At 35.5% G+C, this 24,679-nt stretch overlaps 1 pseudogene; it reads left to right on the top strand.

The window, feature by feature from the left end:
* LOC149531938 (caffeoylshikimate esterase-like) overlaps window positions 1–24,679 on the top strand; it is a 53,272-nt pseudogene that overhangs the window by 17,915 nt on the left and 10,678 nt on the right.

The raw sequence follows: 24,679 nt of genomic DNA, 5'->3' as shown, positions 1-24,679 counted from the left end.
TACATCTAATATTTTTAGGGATAATGGGTAATATTCAAGAAGTTAATTGAATCCCTAAGGTACTCCCACCTTAGTTTTGCAAAGCCAAAAGTGTAGGAAGCATTATGCTTTGTGCAGTTGGCCTAGAGACATAGTTTATTATGCTAATAATGAGCATTGGCTACCTCTAGGTATAATAAATTTTGTTGTCTGTTGGTAATAATAATCATTGTTAAATCAAGAGCCAAAAAATACTTTCCTTCTAGATTCAAACCATAAATAGATTCAGTCCTTACCTAGAATTACCCTCAAATGATGGAGAGATGCTTTCTTTACCATACAACCTCAATTTCTCATTTAGTTCTACTGCTTGGTACCCTACAACCAAATACAACAAAATCATGATCAATTAGCATTACAAAAGATGTTAAAAAGTTTAAAGATATGTTCCAGTTTTGTTGCATTGGTGAGTGTGCCATATGCAGATTAGGATCTATAGTGTTATAACAACAACTTTAACAAGACTAAATACCAATATGATTGCAATTAGCAGAGATCAATTTTACTGAATGAAGGCATGACACATTTCAACGAAGGAAAAAAAATAATATAACATCAAAATATAAAATGTAGCAATAGTCAAAATAAGGAACTCAATGATAGAACTATAATATAAATAGTGAAGAATCATTTTCTATAGCTAGTAAAGCTTACATATGTCTTTGGCTTCTCTCCCTCCTATCTATAATAAGATTCAACTCTCAATTGAGAATGCATGTGAAACAACATTCCATATGCATGGACAATAGGCGGAGCTGAAAAACACATCACATTTAGATTAATGACCTGTATAGAAAAGGAAAACATGTTGCATTTTTCAGCTACACCTGATATCCTATGCATATCAATTAGGATTGCATATTGAACTAGGGTGTCCTTCTGCATTGTCTGAAACCAAGAGATTGACACAATTAGTATCTAATACTATCTCCATTAATTTGGTCCACTCAAGCATAATATTTTAATTACTCTTGAAAGATAAATAGTAAAGGAAATCTAACATATTAATTGCCAATTTCTCTTGAATATGTTCATTAACAGGATCAACTCACAGATAGAAAATGAAGTGTCTGATGTAGATACAACAAAGAGTTTAAGTGTTGCTTCAATTACTTTAGGTAGCTAAAAAATAGAAATAGAAGACAAAAAAATTATTAGTATTAATTGCAAGATTCTCAATAATGTATGTAAAGTCATCATAGACTCTAGTTACATTCAATGTCATAGATTTAACAATGTACAAAGGGCCCATTCCATCCATCTCACAAGTAGATTCAAACCTCTCTCAAATCACTTCCAATTTGCCAAAGCAAAAGGATAAACCCATTGAATATGAAAAGATTCTTAGTTCAAGGATTAGGAAACAATCAAGATACAAGACATACATGGATTACCTTATCAAGTGGAAGGACATACCTGATAATGAGGCTACTTAGATCCTTGAAACTAACTTCAAGAAGAGAGGAACCAATCTTCAACTACTTCCCCTTGCTATTCGATGACAATTGCTTTCTTTGTGGGGGAGAATGGTGCACGAGCACCTTGGTTTTGGCTTGAAAGATTCAATTTTGGGTCATAGATCTGGAATAAGGGTTTCTCAATAACCCAAGTGTGTATTTTTACCTAAATGTTTGGTTTATATTGTATCATATTCTCATTGCATTCATTTTCTTTGTCAAACTCTCAAAGACCTTCCTAGGCGGTCAAAGTGTTACAATAATTAGATATGTTCTAACTAACTCTAGTCTACTTAAGCTAAACTTTAGGCATATAATAATTAATTATTATGATGCAACCTAGGTTAGACCTTTTTACAATTTTGATCTCCTTTATAAGGAAGATCCCTCTTTGTAATAACTGATTCATTATTGATGATAACAATCTCTTTTTTTCTCATCATGAATGTCTCATCTACAGATTTGGCAATTCATGACTCCATAGCTTTTGCTTCTCTCTTTCTATGATAGTTGCTTGCATGTAGGTGATTCTCATGAGCTATGGGGTTGATCTTTCATAAACTTTAACTTGCTATCAAAGCTCTAGATCTTCATGCCCTTGTTCTATTCTTAAGAGATTTGGCATTGGTTTTCAGATCTGAGCTTTCAACATTTTTTTATTGGATCTAGGGGGGTCATTGATTTTTAACTTTAAGAAAAAATGGACATCACCATTGAGCTCAAGCATTCAAAAACCCCCATTTCCATATAAAATATGTCCACTTTGGACACTGTTGAAATCAGAGGAAATTTTTTTTGCACCCAAGCTGTTAAGATAAAAAAATTTAAAATTTTGTAAAAAATTAATTATACGCTATTTATATTTTCAATATGATAGAAAAGACCATGTAATTTGTTAAGGATTCCAAATCAAAACATGGCATAATCCACCGTGACACCTTGATGTAGAACAAGCACAAAATGAATATTTTCACATAATCATGGCACCCAAAAAATGCCCTTCCCTTGAAGGGTCTAGTTGGGGTCGTTCATGGCTTCACGGGGTGTACCAAATAGCTTGTGCAGCTCACCATGACTGCCATTGTAAAGAAATTTTTTTGCATTTACATGCTCGATCATCAAGACCCTCTTGTAGATGACTGCCTAAATTTTTTTGACTCTTCCTAGGCTTCAAACCTGGGGCTTCCAACCTTCTTGTACAGAGAGTCTTTGGGCAGCACCATTGCACTGCTGATTCATCTAAGGTAGAGGGATGTTTTGGCTGGTTCAGTGCTCAATAGCACCATGTGTGGGATTTCATAGAAGTTTAAACCCCCTTGGTTGCTTGAGAAACTTCTTTCACTCATGGCTTGGGATGCTCCTACGTGGGAGATTGTACCTACCAAGGCTTTGCCTACGGTTTCATTTAAAGTGGAGCAGAAGCACAGCTAAGCCATCAAGGATCTGCACATGTCTATGTCACTACCACGTGCTACCACAACATTGGAGCTCCTCAAGATTTGTGGTGAGCTAAAAACTAGTTTTAATGAGCTCACATTGTCTCTACTTATTGTGAATGGATCAAATGATGTGGCCTGTAATTGAGAGTGTGTCAGGACTGCTAGAAATATGACATAGGAAAGGTATTGAGAGGGGAGGGTGAATTTGGAACCAATAAAACTTAATCTTATTTCACCAATTAATCCTTCATATAATATTTTGATCTAATTGCATGCATGAAAGAATAAAAGAAAATAAAAATTCATAGCAATTTCACACAAAATATGTTAAACCAAAAACCTTCCAAATAGAAAGTAAAACTAGGGTGGGGATGATATCTACAAGCTTTAGTATTGTAGTATAAAGTTAACTTGTTAAGACTTACAATTGATTAGTTATGATGATCCTCCCTATTAGGAGCAATAAGGACTATAAGGTCCACCTTGTGAAAGGATTTACAAACATACAATGAAGTATGCCTTCACTTAAGAGATTGAGCATAATATTGTTAAGTCTATCTTGTTAAAGGATTTAACTAATACACTTGTTATGATGAACCAGCGGTTGATCTCTGATCTATAACTCTAATTTTCTGGTTGAGATTCCTTGAATTGTAATGATCACCTTTTGATAAATAAATCTTTATTGTCCCTTATACTATTTGTAGCCTTCTTAATTCACACTTCTACTCATCATATACTCTTCATATCTCTTATTTGGATATGATACAATGCATTACATATATACCAATCCAAATCACAACTTATGGGAGTTGGCTACAATACAAGTTTCACCAAAATCCACAAAGTCAACCTAATTGTTGTAACTTAGGTTTTAAAGATAACTCGGTGATATTTTGATACCCAAAAATCACTATCAACACTCGACATCATTTGGCACTTAGTTGACAAAGAGGTTTGGTTCATACTGGTCACTTCCAAGTAGCTTGAACTTGGTTAACACTATGTCACTCAATGAATACTATGAAACTCAACATATACTAAATCACTTGGTTGACACTCGATGACTCGATCAAAACTAGATTCACATTTTTAACACTGTGATCTTGGTAAACATTGGAGAATAGGGTTAACACTATGTAACTCAATTGACACTATGGAGCTTGGTTAACACTAGAGTTTCCATTACTAGTATTGAACGACTTGACAGATATGGCTATAGTTGGCATGAACTGTACATAGGTTTTGTAGCTCAGTAGCAATTGAGAAACTTTGTTGCAACTGTATATTGACTAAGTGTGAGTCACTAATAGACAAATTGAACTTAATGTAAACAATCTCCCCCTTTGGTATTAGTGACAAAAACACTTATTATCCTAAAAATTGAATACTCAAAATTACAAGTCAAATCATTCTTTTATCACCATTCTGTGTCTAGGACTCAGTAACATACTCTATTTTTCAGATTTTTAAAAATTGCTTTTCAAAAAGATGTTTTATTCTTATCTATTCATGTATCTATATAATACTATATTGCTCCCCCACACATAAACCTTATATATTTGGAGTTCTACTCCCCCATACATATATTCTTTACATGTCTTTGCATATATTCTCCCTCTTTACACATTTCTACATTCATCTATACTTCTCCCTTTTTTTGACATAAATGCCAAAGCTGTATACTAAATGTTAATACCAAATTATGACAAGAATTCAAATTGTACCTTCAAGATTAATGTCATTGTCTTCTCCCAATTTTCCTATAACACATTACTTGCATGCAATGCAATCTTAACTTCTATTGATAACTCCATCATGTGATCAACTATGGAGAAGTTGTTGTCATGGATGAGTGTCTTAGCATGTGCAATGTATGTCTATAATGCATCCATGTTTGGAGAATCATGCATTGGATTTCTGCAAGTGTGGCCCTAATCCTAGCTTCTTCCCTTAATAATTTTGCTTGCAAAATTGTTAGAAATCTGATCTTTGAATAATGAGCAAAGGTATAACTTGGGTCAAGTGACAACTATTGTATAGTTGCCTTCATGTCTTCATCTATTTTGGAAAATTCTCCTAGATATTCTTGGTGAAGATACATGTATCACATGATTTGACAAATAACAAAGTGAAAAAATTTATAGATGTCTTCAATGGAACAAGAATAGTAGACAATTCTACTTGGCTTATTGCAATTTTTGCACCACTAATTCTAATACTTTGATCTCAAACTTTCTTTTTACTCTTTGTAGCAACTTATCTTGTCCATTCAGTTCTTCATTGAATTTTTGGACAACTTCTACTAACTAGTTCAAAATAGGTTGAGTACTATTTGTTGGGACTCAAAAGTGCCTTCCCAATTTGAGTACCATTTCAAGCTTTTGAGCCCTATGAGTGCATTTTAATGCATATGTACCCATCTATCCTTTGGAGGCCTAAGAGGTGTTTAATATTTCTAATAACTTGAATTCAATATATCCACTTGTCCCATGAAGATAAACTTCCATTTTGAGTCATTTTGTGACATTTTGTTTTGAGCAATGTCCAAATCATCATTTTTGCCTGAATGTCAAACAACGATAGGTAGCCTTATTTGCAATTGAATATCTTGCACCTGGTTATGTTTCATGACTCGTTGCATTGGGAATGTTTAGTACACATATCAAATAACCTATATTTCAGATTTCAAGTCATTTCAACATGTTTTGACTAGGTTTTGAATCCCTCAATGTTTATTACTATTATCATGTTGAAGTAAATTGTTCATAATTCTGGGAGGCCCTATTTGACCATTTATAACTTTGACCTAGTTGACCAAAATGTGAAAATTCTTCTTGTATTGTATTTTAGAAGTCAAATAATTGTTATGTTTCAATTTTGAGCTTATGATGAATCCATTTGATTAGTTTTCAAATGTAATTCCATATGCAATTTGTAAAGTTTTACTAGTGTCATAAAATCTAGATTGATTAGTACCCTTGTTCATGATGTCATAACTCTAGATCCATGATAGATGAGATTTAATGGATTTTACCATTGTGTTCTACTTTGAAAATTCTTTAAGTGTTCCATTTTAAAAGTCTTGACGAATCAGTCTGCACACTTTCCCAGGTCCATTCCATTTGTAAAAATCAATTTTCTACCACTACTCCCAGTTTTGCAACTCCAAGTATCCCACTTTAATGATATGTTGATTTCATCTAGTTATTCATCATGAGCCCAAATCATAGAATTATATTCCCCTCATGATAGTGAACAAGTTTCCCACCTTTAATGCCCCCAAGTGTTAGTTAGACCTATTTCCAAAGCCAAAATTGAACACATTTTATTATTTTCTAACATGTTTGCTTGCAGGTAGTTCTGAGAAGGAAACTTTGATGGTCAATATCTTTTGAGTCGAGTGCCATCATGAGAACATATCTGATAGGGTAAGAGAATGTGAAATAGATAATTAGTTTTAGGGTTTAGTTAGGTGTTTTGGTCAGTTTTTAAGGCCAATGATAAGACCCCTTGGCACAAAATTGACAAGTTGCATAAAGAGGTGAATTGAGTTTTAAATGACGAATCAATGATTTGAATTTGATTTTTATCATTTCCAATTGTTCATTGGATCAATTTGAAGGATTTGGATTTTTAGTTTGAGTTTTTTTTTTAGTCGGACCCACTTTGGAGCCCAACTAATTTTATTAGGTACTTTATTTTTCATCATGATTGAGAGCATATGTCGCATATATTAGGAAATGGAGTGCTAGAGTAAATATAAGGTTTCTTTCAATTAAGAGCATCAAAATAGGAGATGAAAACTTTCTATAATTGAGACTAGAATTTCAACAACGTGACAAAGGGATTGGTAATGTTTTGGTGAGCATTTAGCTAGGAATGGAATGGTAAAGGGGTTGTTATGTTGAAGCATGAAGTCATCATTTTAAGTGTTATTTGGGTGATGTTTTGATTGTTGAAATCCGTCATTAGTAGAATGCTGCCATAGAATTGATAAACACTTTAGAAGATGGATGTTTTTTAAATTGGATTTCACTACACAAGCCAAGATGTAAAACCATCATGGATATACCTTTGCTAAAACTAAATTTAAATGGTTTTTCATTTAGTCTTGATGAGCAAAAGAAAATTCCTAAATGTGAGGTTTAGATGCTAGTTTGTATTGAGCATGGAGCTATTGCTAACTTGAGGGAAGGTGACATTATCCTGACTTGTGCTATATATTGGTATGCCTCACCAACATTGAAAGATGTGTTTTTGTTCTTGTCAATATGGAGTTTCCTTCTTGAATACCCTACTAGGATTTTATATACACAAGTAAGAGTTCTTTGAATTTCCCACAAACCTGAGATGTCAAGGCCTTGATGTGTCAAGGATATGAATGACATGAGGAAAATTTTATTCTGGTATGATTTCCCTTCAACTAATAGACAAAGAAATATAGGTAAAAGAGAATTGTAGATCCATTTGCGGTGGCCTTTTCTATTTTTAAAAAATTGTGCGTAAGCTTTTCCATGGTGCGAGCAATTGTTGAAATACATTATTAATGAAACTAGATGCTCTCTCAAGAGAAATGCATGTTTTGTACAAGAAGATGCCTACTACTATGAAGAGTAGGAGGAAGTGGAGCTATGGGCTTTCCTAACATTCAAGTCAATGATCCAAACTTTTGAACCTATGATTAGAGATGCTAACAGGTGGAGAAGACTAGGTTTTTCTATTGACACTCCTCATTTCTTGGTCCCAAAAAGGAAGTTGAGTGAGGTGCGGAGGGAGGTGTAGGGTCCAAATGAGTGAGTGGGCTGCTAGAGCCAATGGACCATCTCCTCCACAATGAGATCATCAAATATACAAACATATACCTAGAGTGAACACAAATTCATGAGGCGACTATTCTTGGAGTTCCCATGAAGGAAAATCAAGGAGATGATTAATGAAAAGTTGTATGGTGAATGCATGGATTGCTAGACCTTATATCCAGTAGGATGGAAAGAAAAAGGTGACATCTATATCAGGAAAATAGAGCAGTGGGAGTCATATTTATTCAAACATCCATTTGAAGCTCCATGGCACTAAAATGTGTAGTCTTTAAAAAAGTTGAAGAAGCCATCGATGAAGATACCAATGGCTATGGAAATCATGTGGAGAGAAAGATCCTATTCATCACAAAGAGAGTTGCAAAGGAGCTCCCTTGGAGAGGAGAAGCCCACATGAAATGCGAAAATTGTAAAACTATTTTAGTCCCATATTGACTAGGCAGTGAGTTTTATATGTATATACAAGCCACACCATCCAAAGGTAAGTTGTGTTAAAGACATCAACTTTTATAAGTCAAAGACTCCTTGCGTGGGGCCTGACCAGTGGGTAGCTAAAGTGAAATTTTGAATGCCCACATACAATGACATGGCATGATGATTGGACATGTATAGACCAACCAGAAGGTGACAAGTGGTAGCCAACTAGGTGAACCAAATGAGGATACTTGACATGAAATGCGAGGTTAAAAATTACATGGAAGATCTAAAATTGAGGCTCCAAATTTTGCCACGTGGTGAGATCTGATGGTCAACACTTCCCTATATTGTGAAGCTACTTAACTATTAGGCAATGCGAGGAAGTTCCTAGTAGACATATGGCAATGGGCCCCAGTCGGTGCCATGTGATAGTGACATGGTAGGACAACCAACAGGGGTGATGCAGTAGTGACTGAGTAGCAGGAGGTCCAATAAAATACTACGACATGGTAAACCAGTGGACCAATCAGAGGATGCCATGTGGTTCCTAGTGGTAGGTAATAGAGTAGGTGACTAACCAATGGCAAGGCTAGTGTAGGAGCACCTCACCAAAACTAAGTGATCAAAAGACCTCCTAGACCTTCACACCTCTTCATTCTAGCATATTTTCTAGTTAGGCTCTTTCTTTGTATGTTGATCCTATTTGTGTGATCTTTGACCAACCTTTGGTGTTTGTATAAACTAGTTGTTTCATGAGGTCACAAGGATCTAGTAGTCCTCTAGGGTCATGTCTAAAGGTCTTAGGAAGTTTTAGAGTCTTTAGAAGTCATGTTAGAATCATAGAATCAAAATAAGTTGCATAAACATGGTAATAATGCAACATACACATAATATTAGTAAACTTTTGTTTGTAATATATCCCTTCAATAGTTACAACCTTCAAATTTTTTTTTGGATCAGTTGGGGGAAGGTCTTCATAAGCCCTTACAGGTAGGTGGAAGACATATGGATGTAATATTTTCTTTTGAATCAATAAAAACCTACTATTTTCTTGCAAAAATGTTGTTGTATGGATAGTATAGAAAAAGGTGATTGGAGGACTAGATGCTAGTAATGTTTGAAGAATTAGCTTTCTTTTGAACCTACTCTAAGCCCTTGAAATGATAGGAGATTGAAGATATAAGGATTTTTGTAAAGATTGTTTACAAACCCTAACTACCTAGGGTTTTAATTTTAAATGACAATATCTCCCATTCCCACTAGTGGAAAAATTTTATTTTCAAGGAAATGGGAGATATGCAAGTGTACTATAAGATTCTGGAGGTTTTAGAGTAGGAGCAGTTGATGGCCATACACTACAAGAAAAAATTAAGTTGGCATCTCCATGTGACAACTCTGTTGATAACTATAATTTGCTAAAATGCATTCCTTGGGGGTTGAGCCAAGTTATGAAATTTTGGAATCCCTTCATTTATGTTCCAATCTAACTATTACTTGTTTTGGTTTTGCACTACTTCCTCCATTTTTAGTAGTTACTTTGTAAATCAGGCCTAATAGGGGCAATTAGGTCTATGGTGGAATGTAGTTTTAAAAGTTTAAAATGTGATGTCAACATCTAGCATTTTGGGAGCATATCTAACTCAATAAAGGGTATTAGAATCTTCCATTTATCCTATGGGTCCTTTAGAAAGTTTTGCATTTAGGGCACAATTTGGATTTGAGAGAGCTACTAGGCCTTGCTGCATCTTGGGATAGAATAATGGAATTCGGGTCAAACTTGTTGCTGGGTAGTGATTCCTTAATATTTTTAGCATGTGTTCAACCCCTAGCATGTTGATAGACTCAAAGTGTGTGAATACACCATTTGAGGGTGAAGAGTCAAGTTTTTCCAAACTTGAGTTGAATGGATTAGGAATGGTCCTTTAGTCGTGTTCTTATTCAAAGGTACAGAAGTTTGGGTGTGTTACTAGTCAAGTTGGATTGGTGGTCAGTACAACCTAGGTTTGTTGTTGATAACCCCTTACCTTTGCATCAAGTGCTATCAGAGTCTTAAGATCTCTAAGGCTTAAATTTTTTCCATCATGTCTGAGGAAGAAGGAGATGAATTGTCATCAAGGATGATAAATGCTGAGATTGTAAGGTACTTAAGAGAGAAAAAAAAAAAAAAAAAAACTGAGAAAAGAAGCAGGGATGATCTCAAGAATACTGAGATAAGGTAGATGAGGGATGAGATAATCAGACTTAAGGTAGAGCTTGGGAAGAGCAGTGGGAACTCTAGTGAATGTGAACAAGGGAGTGATGATGAACCCCTTTTGGAGGAAGAAGAAGAAGAATGCCCTCTAGATCAGAGGCTGCTTGTGAAGACTCTAATGTCCATGGAAAGAAGTTCCTTGGATGCTAAGCTTAATTTGCCCACTTATGATGGGAAGATGGATCCTAATGCTACTATGGATTGGGTGAATGCCCTAACTAGTTTCTTTGATTGTGAAACTATCCCTTAAAATCAGAAATTTAAGATAGCTAAGTCAAGGCTAACAAGATTTGCATTGGTATGGTGGAACTTTATCCAATATGATAGGGTAAAGAAAGGAAAAAATTAGGTCTCCACATGGAAGAAGATGGTGGTCTTGCTCTAAGAAGCCTATGTACCTACAGATTATGAGGTACAACTCCACAAAAGGAGGATTGGATTGAGACAAAAGGACATGGATGTCTCAACATACACTAAATAATTTCACAATATTCTGATGAAGTCTGGCATTATAGAACTAGACAACTTGAAACTTTCAAGGTACTTGAAAGGACTTAAATTGTCAATTCAAGATGAATTGAGCCTAGCCACCATAACTACTATCCAAAAATGTTTCATGCTGGCTTCCAAGGTAGAAGAGAAGTTCAAAAGGAGGAGTGAACAAGGTGGAAGAGGTAGAGGAAGGAATAATAGACCAAGAACTAATTCTTGGAACAAAGGGAAGTCAAATAAATTAGACAAGTCCTTTGATCAAGAGACCAAGGAATAGGGAGAATCCAGTTCAGGGGGACATGCACGAGGAAGAAGACCCTTTGGTAGGGGTAGAGGAAGATCAGATAGACCTCCAAAATGCTATAACTACAACCACATAGGACATTACTCCAACAATTTCCTTGAGAAAGCAAGTAAGAATGAAGGTGAGAGGAGAGCACAATTTGTCTGTGAGGAAAGAGACCTTGAGGCAGAAGAGGGCATAGCATTGATGATGAGGCAAGAATTCTTGCAAGTACCACATACTCAAGAACCTCCACAAAGGAAGAACTTGTTCAGAACAAGGGTCAAATGCTAAGGGAAGGTATGTAATTTTTTAATAGATTCTAGCTCAATAGAAAATTTAGTTTCTAAAGAGACATTACAAAAGTTAGAATTAATTTAGACTCTACATCCTTTCTCCTATCATGTCTCATGGCTTACTAAAGGCCAAAAAATGTTTGTGACTGAGCAAACAATGGTGGAATTCTCTTTGGGTGACATCAAGGACACTATTTTGTGTGACATAGTAGAGATGGATGCCTACCATTTTCTATTCTGAAAAATCTAGCAATATGACATGGATGCAACATATAGTTGTAGGAAGAAAAATTACACCATAATCTTGCAGCTGTGGGTTATCCTCCTCTCTTATTAGGGATGGTAAAACTTACACCTTGAAGCCTTTGCCTAATCAAAAACAAGAAAAGAAACCTTTGGTTGTTGTTGTGAGTGAAAAGAAGATGTTTGAAGCAATTAAGGAAGCAAATGAGGGATATGTTATGATACATAAACCTAGAGAGGAAGTAAAGTCTGAAAAAGACAAGCCAATTCCCAAAGAGGTGTAGAACCTTCTTGAGGAGTATCATGGGATAGTGGCAACTAATTTATCCTCTTCCCTACCACCCATTAGGGACATAAGTCATCAAATAGACTTTATACCTGGTGCTTCTTTGCCCAATAAGGCTCCATAAAAAATGACACCTAGACAAAGTGTTAAAATTGCTAAACAAGTTAGTGAACTATTAGGAAAGGGTATGATTTAGAAAAGTCTTTGTCCTTGTGTAGTGCTTGCTATTTTGGCTCCAAAGAAAGATGGAAAATGGAGATTTTGTACTAACATTCGGGTAGTCAACAAGATAACCATTAAATACCAGTTTCTAATTCCAAGAATAGAAGATTTGCTTGACCAATTAGGTGGTGCTTCCTATTTCTCAAAAATTGATTTAAAATTAGGTTATCATTAGATAAGGATAAAACCAGGTGATGAATGGAAAACAACATTTAAAACAATAGAGGTTTTGCATGTATGGCTTGTTATGCCATTTAGATTGAGTAATGCACCTTCAACCTTCATGAGGTTAATGAATAAGATCTTTCAAGACTATATTGGAAAATTTTTGGTTATTTATTTTGATGATATACTGATATTTAGTTGCAGTTTGGAAGAACATCTCAAACACTTAAGCTTGGTATTCGAAAGGTTGCAGGAACATAAATTGACTATTAATCTTGAAAAGTGCACCTTCTTGTAGAAAGAACTCACATTCTTGGGGTTTGTGATCTCTTAAGGCACTTTAAAGATGGATCCTTCAAAAGTTGAGGCAATAGTCAACTAGCCTCCTCTTAAAACCCAAAGTGATGTAAAAAGCTTCCATGGGTTAGCCACATTTTATAGGAAATTTGTGAAAAACTTTAGCCATGTGTTGCTCCAATACTAGATATTATTAAGGGTGGAAGGAAAGTTAAGTTTGTATGGACAAAAAAGGTCAATGATGCCTTTGAATACCTTAAATCTAGAATTGCACAATATCCAATACTAACCCTCCTTGATTTCAACAAAGTTTTTACAATGGAAACAAATGCTAGCAACCTAGCTATTGGTGTAGTTCTAAGTCAAGATGGCAAGACAATTGCATTCTTTTTTGAGAAACTAAATGATGCCAAGAGAAAATACTCCACCTATGACCTAGAGCTTTATGCTATGGTCCAAGCTCTTAGAAAATGGAGGCATTATCTCCTACCTAAGGAATTTTTAGTTTTCACTAATACCATGCCTTGAGCTATCTAAATTCACAAGACATTGAATTTCAGATATCTCAAATGGATGGAACAATTGCAGGCATATTCTTTCAGCATTAAACACAAGAAGGGTCAAGCCAACAAGGTGGCTGATGCATTGAGGAGGAGGATCACTTTGGTACAAAAAATAAAATTTCAAAGCATTGGGATAAGTGCTCTCAAGGACCTCTACATAGATGACACTGATTTTGGAAACATTTATTAGGTATGCACTACACTATTGGTTAGATATAACATTATTTTTTCATAATATCTTATTAGAGATGGCCTACTTTTTAAAGGACATCAGTTATGTATCCCTAGATTTTCAATGAGGGATAACATTATCAAAGGAAAAAATTGTGGGGGAATGAGTGGCCATTTTGGTTTAGATAAGACATTAGAAGCAGTTAGGAGGTACTACCACTGGCCTAAAATGCAAAGTGATGTCAGAAAGTTTGTTGAAACTTGTGTCATATGCCAACAAGAAAAAGCTACATCAACAAATCAAGGTCTTTATCAACCCCTTCCCATACCTTCTAGGCCATGGAAATCTATTTCAATGGAATTTGTTATGGGACTTCTAAGGACAAAACAGGGCTATGATAACATTTTTGTGGTGGTTGACCATTTTAGCAAAATGGCACACTTTATACCCTACAAAAGTACTCATGATGCATCACATATTGCACAACTATTCTTTAAAGAAATTTTTAGAATCCATGGTTTTCCTAAGTCTATTGTTTCAGACAGGGATGCCAAGTTTCAAGGTCAGTTTTGGAGAACCTTAAACAAAAATTTGGGTACAAATTTTTAATTTAGTTCTACCTACCATCCTCAAATGGATGGGCAGACAGAAGTTATAAATAGATCACTTGGTAATCTCCTTAGATGCTTGACATAACAATACACACAAAGTTGGGACCTCCAATTACCTTAGGCATAATTTTCTTTTAATGACTCCTTGAACATATCCATAGGTAAAACACCCTTCCAAATAGTCTATGGCATGCATCTTAAAGGACCTATGGAGCTTAGAGAACTTTTGTACTAATTTTAATGTCACTGCAAAAGGGGAAGAACTGGCAGAAATGATAAAGTAGGTGCAAGAATACATCAAGGATAGTTTGGAACAATCATCTCAAAAGTACAAGGCATTGGTAGATAAAAAGAGAAGGGAAGTTCACTTTAAGGTGGGTGACAAAATGTGGGCTTACTTAAGAAAGGAGAGGCTTCCTAAGGACCAACCCACCCAACTACAAATGAGGAAACTAGGACCATGCACAATCTTGCATAAGTTTGGTGAAAACACTTATGAGATTACTCTCCCACCATCCCTTTCCATTTCTCCTATTTTTAACATTCTTGATCTAACTCCTTTTAAAGGAAATGTAGATATGACAAGTACCATGGATGCTGAGAAGTCACATGCTAATTGGCTACAAGAACTTCCTCCAAGCCAACCCCTTTAGTTGGACAAAATCCTTGACACAAAAATCTACAAAAAGACCAGGCATAAAACTTATTTACAGTACCTTGTCAAGTGGCAAGGTCTTCTTGACATTGATGCCACTTGAATGATTGAGCAAGACATCATCAAGCATGGCTATACTTTGGATCAATTAGCCTCAAGTGGGAACTTGAGTTTCAAATAGCCTAGGCAGTATGGTGTAGGAGCACCCCACCAAAACTAAGTGATCAAAAGGTCTCCTAGGCCTTCATACCTCTTAATTCTAGCATATTTGCTAATTAGGCTCTTTCTTTGTATGTTGATCCTATTTGTGTGATCCTTGAACAACCTTGGGTGTTTGTATAAACCAGTTATTTCATGAGGTCACAAGGATCTAGTAGTCTTCTAGGATCATGTCTAAAGGTCTTAGGAAGTGTTAGAGTCTTTAGAAGTCATTTCAGAATCATAGAATCAAAATAAGTTGCATAAACATGGTAATAATGCAACATACACATAATATTAGTAAACTTTTGTTTGTAATAATTCCCTCCAATGGTCACAACCTTCAAATTTTGGTTGGATCAGTTGGGGGAAGGTCTTCATAAGCCCTTAAAGGTGGGTGGAAGAAATATGGATGTAATATTTTCTTTCGAATCAATAAAAACCTACTATTTTTATGCAAAAATGTTATTTTTCTACTTCTTGTACGGATGTTGGTAAACAAATTTGTCCTTTCTTGTTTCTTGTGAAAATATAACTCTTAATGCTCGAATGATGAACAATATCTATTTACAATAGTTGAAAAGCCATTCTCTGATTACTGGCTTCTCTCTGAATTGGTAGGTATAGCTCCCTATGTGAATGATGTTCAAGGAATTATTTTTTGTTCCTAAAACTAATATGGGGTATGCTCTTAACCTGAGAGAAGAAGAGGCAAACCAAATTAAGCCTAACTAGAACTTAATTTAGGCAAGAAAAACTTCTTAATACTGAAACAGATTCACGTACCCACAAATCTTATGAATCCATAAATCTATTCGTATAAGGCTAGAATAAGCCAAAATTCAAATCTAAACTATAACTAATAAATCAAGAACATTAACAAAGTCTTTTAGCTGAATGAATCATAACAATACTTATCACATCCATTCATGATCTTGAAAATAGGGGAAAGAAGCTCTGTTCCTCCTTAATTCTTTGTAAAGTGAATGGACTGAACACAATATCTACTAGAATAGAAAATGATTGACATAAAATACCATTTAATTGACTCTGCAACAAAAAGTACTTCACACTAAAAATTTTCCGATCTTTCATTAATCATTCAACTTCATACATATAGAGTTGAGAGATGACCATTGCAATAGGAATTTTAATTGGTTCATCTTCTGAGGATGACAAATGGAAAGATGCTAGTTTTTCATATTACAAAATTTATAAAATTTGCAAAATTTACATTAGAGAATGAAAAGGGAGTGTCAAATGAATTACTTAGACTTCTTTCCCTTTTTAATTTTTTCCCTATATGCCTTGGCAGATACTATAATTCGGATCATTTCTTCATGACTAGGCACATGTACATTAGTGAATCTTAAGAGCCACTTCAAATGCTCTCGAGCCAACTCTTTTATTGCATTTAGCTGACTTGTCAATTCTCTAGCAGCCACATGTACGTAACCACCAAGTATCTGCAACTCTACCACTCTGTTTTGACTGCTTGAAGTCATTCCAGATAGATTACTCAAGTATGTGGAGCAGTTATTTTTCATTACTTCTACCCCAATGAGAGCTTTCCCTTGCCCACTATTTTGTGGGTCAGTGTGTAATCCTCACATGAGTTCAAATGCTCTGTCTTGGATCTTCTTCACCTTTTCCCTTGTTTCTTTGAGTCCTTATTTAGCCTCTTGAATCATCTCCTACTTAAATTGCATGTTTTGAAGCCATTCAAATAGAGGTTCAGTCCCCTTCTTCAAAATATTTGCTTCAACTGCATCTTTTGCCTTCATTTGGATGACCATATTCAAGAGAGAAATACATTCATCACACCTTGCCTTTTCTGTGGCCAAAGTGTTGTGATTAGAAATGATATTATCCTTCTCAATTTCCAATCAAAGGATAACATGTCCAATTTGATCAATCAGAATAGCTCCATCTATATTGAGTTTCTCAATCCATTCTTTTTGATCTGGCCAAAATGCCTATCCTTTTGAAGCTGTGAGATGAAGGCTTGCACTTCTTCTGTAGTAGGGTTCTCAGTAGTAGGCACACCAATAATGGTTACCAATGGAACACCCAATTGCCTGATAAATTTTTTCAATTCTTCAATCTCGACCTTCATTCTAATTTTTGACAATTTGAGGTTCTCCAATTGTTCTTCTATCACTTCATTACTTGATCTCCATAGGCCCACCTTTGTATCATGCCTAGCCTCTCCAAGATCAATCGAATGCAGAGTGAAATCATCAGGTGTCATGTCCTCAATTCTCCTTACTCTTTTTTTCTTTCCTACCTCCATTGTTAAGTGTCCTATTTTTGGATCTTGCCCTAGTATTGATAAAGTCTTTTGCTTCTTAGCTTTTACTACTGTAGATCCTAAGAAAATTTCTTGAGATAAAGTATCCTTTGTAGGGATACTCTCTTCTTTCCTCTTTCTTTTCCTTTCTAAGGTATCTTCTAGCCAGGACTCTATACTGATCACTTTAGAAGCAGCCCCAAGTGACTCTATACTAAATGTCTTCTTCCTTAATGGAGTCATTGGTACTGAAGTTATAGAAAAAAGATTCTTAGAATCCTGAAATAGAAGCCTAGAAGAACTTAGGACTTTCTCTTGCCCTCGAGTTTTCCTAGCGGCTTCATCAGATTCAGTGGATTCGTTGCTACTACTCTATTCATCCTCGATCTCTACTATCTAAATGGGGGAACCAGTCAGCTTCAAAAGGGAAGCAGTTGTAGATGGACTAGGGCTATGATGAGGAGATGGAGTAGTAGTCACATGAGGAGGTGAAACTGGAGTAGCAACATGAGGACGTGAAACTGGAGTAGCAACACCATCTTTTGGCTCTTTAGTCCTCTTTTCTTCGATGGTGGCTTGGGCTCCAATAACTAGTAGAGGACCGCCTTGGCAAGTTGGAGCTATTGAGATGTTCTTCTCTAGGGGTTGATCAGCTCCTCTTGCAGATTGAGCAGGTCCTTGAGCAGCTGAAGTTGTAACACTAGGTGTGGCACTTTGAGAAGAAGTGGGAGTAGCAGTGGCTAGAGAAGCTTGAGTAGTCTTGCTCCTACTCTGGCCCTTTTTTGTTGTCCACTAGACCCATTTTCTGGTTCTTTTGACAATCCGAGCCATCATAACATCAAGGTCTTCCTCCACATCAACATATGGCTCAAAATTTATTGGAGTATTTCTCAATTTGGTCAAATATGTATTACTATACATATTTTTCCCATCATCCTCTAGCCCTTCCACCTCTAAGTTAATGCCATATGTCTTTATTTGTTCTATTGTCAATCTTGCAAAAGCCTGATCTCAGCTTTCCAACTCATTTTTACAATCTGCCCAATAATCTTCCATAATAGTAACATGCTTAATCATGCTTCCAATTTGAAGCACATCTCTAGCATACCCATTTGGGTCAAACATAGGCCTCAACACTTCATATTCTTCTAATTTGAACTTGTTCTCGAATGCCTTGAGCATGTTTTTAGCATCTGATCAGGACTCATCTCTGTATGCCCCAACTTTTATGGGAAATTTGTATCCCTTTTTCTTCAAACTGGCGCTCAGCACATTCACCTGGATTTCTTGTCTCATGATCTCAATGAGCACGATCATGTCATTCAGATATCTGGGCAGCTTCAGGGGAAATCCATCGAAAGCTACAAGATGCAATATGAAAAAGATGAGAATTGGATGAAATAACTACCCAACTGACTGATGGCCACCATCACTTTTGGGCTGAATCTCCTCTCCGGACACCCTTGGAGTTCCCTACAAAGCCTCATTGTAAATGCATCATTAACTCTGATATACTTTGCATAACTATTCTGTAACTGCAAGCATGGGTAAAACTCATAACTCTTTACATCATCTGGAAAATTCTCTATTCTGGGAAGGCCCGACCATAATTATAGGGAAGCCAACATATATATCAAGAAAGAAGACATATAAAATGAATTGTAGAACTTGGCTGCACTGAGAGCCCTAGACAGATGCTCACTTACCTCATATGCTCAGTCAACATATTGTGTATTTGAGCAGATAATTTGCACTAAAAAGAAGTATTGTTCTACAAAGTTAAGGGCTTCGACCTCACCTTTCAATCGATGCAAAAGAACTAGAATGTCCACAATCTTGAGCTTGAGATTAGTGCCAAAAAGGGTTTTAGGAACTTTACTTTTAGCTCCTCTTTGCTTTTGGAACCAAGAACTCATGATCTCCTTTCACCACACCATTTTCTTCAGAGAGAATTTGGACATAGCTCCTCCAATTTTTAATTCAAAGAACTCCTCTCTTTCTAGAATTCATAGGCAATTGACTACTACTTGCCTATCAATTGAGATTAACACCGTTTGATCAGCTAGTAAGATTTGCTTTGTATCTGGGTTATAGTGATTGATACATTCAAGAATTAGCTTTGGGGCTTGCACTGCTACGAGAAATCTTGCTACTTCTACTAGGACACTTCTTCAGAGTTTCTCTATTATGGGATGGACTAGTTCTGCCCTCAACCTTCTTTGGAAATCTTGCATGTCAAAGAAATGGAGTGAAGTTTCTGTGATATTCTGCCATGTAGACTTGATTCCACCCAATCCATCAAATCCATAAAATCTTGTTGCCATTTTGATTAAGGTAGAGATAATTTGGAAATTGTAAAACTCAAAATAAGATAGAGAGTAGAACTTTGTAACTGTGGGGATTTTGGAATCAATAATCAACTTAACAACATAATAGTTCAAATGAGTAAGCAGTAGTTTGAAAATCCATTATGTTCATGTCTATATAGAAACTCCAATCCACCCATTAATCTTTAAAATCCATGCCACACAAATGACTTAAATAATAAATCCATTAAATTAGTATGATTATTTCTTGTCTTTTCACTATATCCATTGGCCCAACGGTTATTTTCCTTTATTATGGCCTACTTTCTCGTTTTCCACCAAGCTGCAGAGAATTAAGAATGAAGTACTTTGTGAGTAAAATTTCACTCGGCCAGAATTTGAATAGAATACCTCCCTCAAAGTGATCAACATGATTCCCTGTAGACACCTAAATTTGTCCAAATCCCATTTCCTAGTCAATTAAATAGATATTTATTATCTATTTAATTACCCTATGTTTAATTAAATAAATTCGCATTTATTTAATTATGTTTGTCTTACCTTGATTTAAATAAACTAAGGTTTATTTAAATCCTAACCAATTTCAACTTGCATCTAACCCCTTTCACTTTAATTAAGTATGTCATTTACTTAATTAATTCCTTCCTAATCCCACTTGGAATTAAATATTAAATTGAATCCTATTTGAACACATGGCTCCTACATTTAACCCTCACCTAACCTCACTAGTCTAACTAACCCATCTTGCTAAACCTACCCATTTCCTAATCATGCTTTCTTTTCCTAATCATCATAGCTAATCACCTCTTGATCCTAAGTGTGTTCTCACACATGTGTGAGGAATCCTCACACATGTGTGAGAGGTGTTCACACTTTCCTCATCCCTCATGTCTTGCATGCCTCTTGCACACTTGTCCTCTTGCATGAGAATCAAGTTGTCTCACACATGTGTGAGAAGCCATGCTTCTCACATGTCATTGACCCACCACTTTCAAAGGTGTCTCACACATGTGTGAGAACCCATGCTTCTCATACCTCATTGATCATGTCACCATCAGAGGTTGCTCACACATGTGTGAGCATATTGCCCCCTTTGAATGGTCAAAACCCTAATCCATGTGGTGTTTACTTGTCCTCCACCTCATTGACACCTTATCGATCCTGAGGGATCTTAGCCCTCCATCTTGCATTCGATCTTAGCCGTTCGTTGCATCCATTTTCCTATAAAAGGAGAGCCCTCTCCTGATTTCCACATCTACTATCTACCTCATTGTTATGCTACAAGAATAGTGAGCAACCACATCCCATGAGCAAGGAAATCATCTACACTTGATGGTTTCATGAGGTTTGCATAGTGGTATTTTGATAGTTTATACGCTTTTTTGTTTCATGTTGTTCATTTACATGTCTTCTTTCATATTTTGAGGTTTTGCATGATAATGTAGGAATGTACATTAGTTGCTTAATGTGTTTTCCTTAGTTACATTTTTATGCAACACATTCCCTTACCTTTTTTAAGTCTCTTTTAATCAATTTTTCAAATAACCATGCTTGCAAGAGTGACCTTTCACTGGATGTGAAAAACTACCTTCCTAGTTCGAAACTCGTTGAGGAGAAGCTATTTTTTAGTTTTTCGCTGATACCCTTTGTTTTACCTTCTCTGCCCTAATCACTTTACTTTAAGCCTTTGGAAAATATAAAACTAACTTTGCAAGTGAAAGGTGGGACCCACTGGCTCACTTTATTCTTTTACAAACACCTTTTTCGAAAAACTGACTTCTTGGTTTGAAACTTGCTGAGGAGAAGCTGTTTCTGAGTTTTCCTTCATTGCCCTTTTTAATCATCTTAATGAGTTTTGAAAGGTTCACGTAGCGAAAAAATGGAAACACTTGAATGATCTATCCATAACATAATTTTCTTCTCTTCATTTAAGCTCGAGAATCGCATTTGGGAATCTCGACAGGGTTTCACCTTCAAGGTGCGAAACCTGCCCAGGAGAAGATGAAACTAGATTTTCCGCCAATCCAACTTTCTATAAGTTCAGAACAAAATGACTTGTGAGTAAGTTCATCTGAAGTAAAATAATTTTAGAATCTCCATCGAGAAAGGTCCTAAAATACCCCAAAGACTCATGATGATGAACAAAACCCACCCAGCCATGCAATGCAAGAGAAGGGAAAGATGAAAACCTGATGGAGATACTTATTACTTGAGGAAGGAAAAGGGGCAACTGAATTGACTAAACTAAAAACAATACAAGATAATCTCCACTTTGCAAAATTGGTACATGGTGAAAAGTGAGGCAACAACAGATAGTATGGACAAAGGTGATTGGAGGACCAGATGCTGGTAATGTTTGAAGAACCAGCTTTCATTTGAACCTACTCTGAGCCCTTGAAATGATAGGAGATTGAAGATATAAGGGGGTAAAAACTATTTACAAACCCTAACTACCTAGGGTTTTAGTTTTAAATGAAAATATCTCCCATTCCCACTAGTGTATCTAATTTCAGGGTTCAATAAGGTGTTAGAGCAGGAGCAGTTGGTGGCCATACACTACAAGAAAAATTGAGTTGGCATCTCCATGTGACAACTCTGCTGATAACTGTAATTTACTAAAATGCATGTCTTGGGGGTTGAGCCAGGTTATGAAACTTTGAAATCCCTTCATTTATGTTCCAATCTAACTATTCGTTATTTTTTTTTTTGCACTAATTCCTCCATTTTTAGTAGTTCCTTTGTAAATTAGGCCTAATAGGGGCAATTAGGTCTATGGTGGAATGTTTTTTTAAAAGGTTAGAATGTGGTGTCAGCATCTAGCATTTTGGGAGCATATGTAACTCAATAAAGGGTATTGGAATCTACCATTTATCCCATGAGTCCTTTGGAAATTTTTGCATTTAGGGCACAATTTGGATTTGAGAGGGCTACTAGGCCTTGTTGCATTCTTTGGAGAAAATAATGGAAGTTGGGTCAAACCTATTGTTGGGCAGTGATTCCTTAATCTTTTGAGCATGTGTTCAACCCCTAGCATGTTGATAGACTCAAAGTGTGTGAATACACCATTTGAGGGTGAAGAGTCAAGTTTTGCCAAACTTGAGTTGAATGGATTAGGAATGGTCCTTTAGTCATGTTCTTATTCAAAGGTGCAGGAGTTTGGGTGTGTTACTAGTCAAGTTGGATTGGTGGTCAGTACAACCTAGGTTTGTTGTTGATAATTCCTTATCTTTACATCAAAGGTTACATGTGTCAGCCTGGTCAAACTTGAATTGACCCAAAATGCATTAATGGAGGGAAATTTCTAAGTCTAGAGAAAATTATATATATATATAATTTTCTTGTTTTCAATGTACAAGTCTTTCAAATAAAGTTTGAATTATAACCTATAGTTTAAACCTTATAAAAGATTTAAATGTTTAAAAAGAAGTGCAGACTTGTGAAGGCAGTCCAGGGGCATGATTTTTAATTTGATCCTTCTAGAATTCCTAATATGCTGACATAGTACTATTATATATCATTTGAATCAGGAGAGAGAAAATTTTCCATATTTGTGGTTTTTTTCTCTACAAAAAGCCATTAGTTCAAGTTATGCAAGGTTTTGTACCATGTACCCATTTTTAGTCTCATTCAAGTATAATAGGGCATATTTGATTTATGATGAAATGGTGAACTAAGTGAAAGTCAGAGGCAGTAAAAATGTAGTTAGGGACAGATATTCTCACCTCCAAGTTAGTTTAGTGAAGTTTTTATCAGCATTTCAGATGCATATTTGATGTTTTTATTAGAGATAGGGTTTCTCATTAGTTATAGGAGATATTTTTAGTTTGTTATAGAACAATGATGAGATTATATTCTAATTTTGGTTGTAGAAAGATGAGAGATGCTTTGCAACAACAGGGAATGAAGACTCAAGTGGATACATATCAATTTTAGATTAGATCCAGGATTTCATTCCTTTCCTAGATCATTCTCTTTTTGATTCATTGTAAGGGTTCCAATTTTTACTATGAGACCATAAGATTCCAATTTTTTGGACATTTTTCACTATTGTGATACCACAAGGATGGTTCTAGTTAGGTTGAAAATTCTGTCATGACTATGATACCATTTTATTTAGCTTTCCTCTTGTATAAACAATAGTAAATAAAGCTAACATAGATAGTTCTAATCTATTTAGTAGTTTTAGGAGTTATAATTTACATGCATCTTGAATGTATAGTTTCAAAGAAATGAATATAATGAGCAAGAATCTTCTTAGTTTCATTTTGATTCTCATCTCCTATCTTTATAATCTACAATGTTTTATTGTTTAGGGGCAAATAACTTAGACCAGTTTGCATCCCCTTAAGGTTGTATATTTAGCATGTTTTGATGTTGGAACAAAGAGACAAGTAAATGCTTGATGTATTTGATAGGGTTGTTGGTTATTTGAGAAGAATATTTTATGAGAATGAGGCCTCTATGAACACCGATGTCTGATTCACAAAGTGATATGATAGATCTAATATCTTGATATATGGAATATGTCACTAGTATCATAGCTGTATGCATGTGATTTATGGAGCTACTCAATAGATAAAGCACTGATCAGCTACAGGATCAACTTGTTCTTACTATTGCATAGTTGGACATTTGTTGAAATCAAACTTATAATCATTCATTTCCCTTTCTATTTAAGAGTTGAAAGGATGCCCTCACTTAGCTTATCAAATTTTTAGGTCATGTTCTTAGTTATTTCCTATCTATGATCTTTGCATAAACACAAAAGATATAAAGGTTCTATCTTCTTTGTTTTAGATTTAGTGTATGCTTTGAATATAGGTATCATATGAAGAATTTGTAGGTCCACCTGCCTAGGTTTTGTAGAGCCAGAAGTAGAAGAAGGGTCTAGCTTTATAGTTGGCCTAGTGTCTAAAAGAGTATGTTGTAGATGGGAAGTAGCTACCCCTAGATGTATTATATTCTCATCAGGATAATTTGAAGTGTAATGTTTCAAAACACCAACAAAATGGTGACTTTGCTGGGGAGTCTATGAAGAAATTCATTGTTAAAAGTATTGGAATCTCTAGTATAAATTGCATTTTCAGAATTTGTATAGACAAACCTTGAGAATTTGAAAAAGATTTAATACAATAGGAAGAATTTTCTACAACAAC

Source organism: Cupressus sempervirens, chromosome 11 (genome assembly GCF_028749045.1).
Source record: "Cupressus sempervirens isolate cs-2001-9-10 chromosome 11, ASM2874904v1, whole genome shotgun sequence".
Lineage (NCBI taxonomy): Eukaryota > Viridiplantae > Streptophyta > Pinopsida > Cupressales > Cupressaceae > Cupressus > Cupressus sempervirens.
This window is presented reverse-complemented; position numbering and strand designations above follow the sequence as displayed.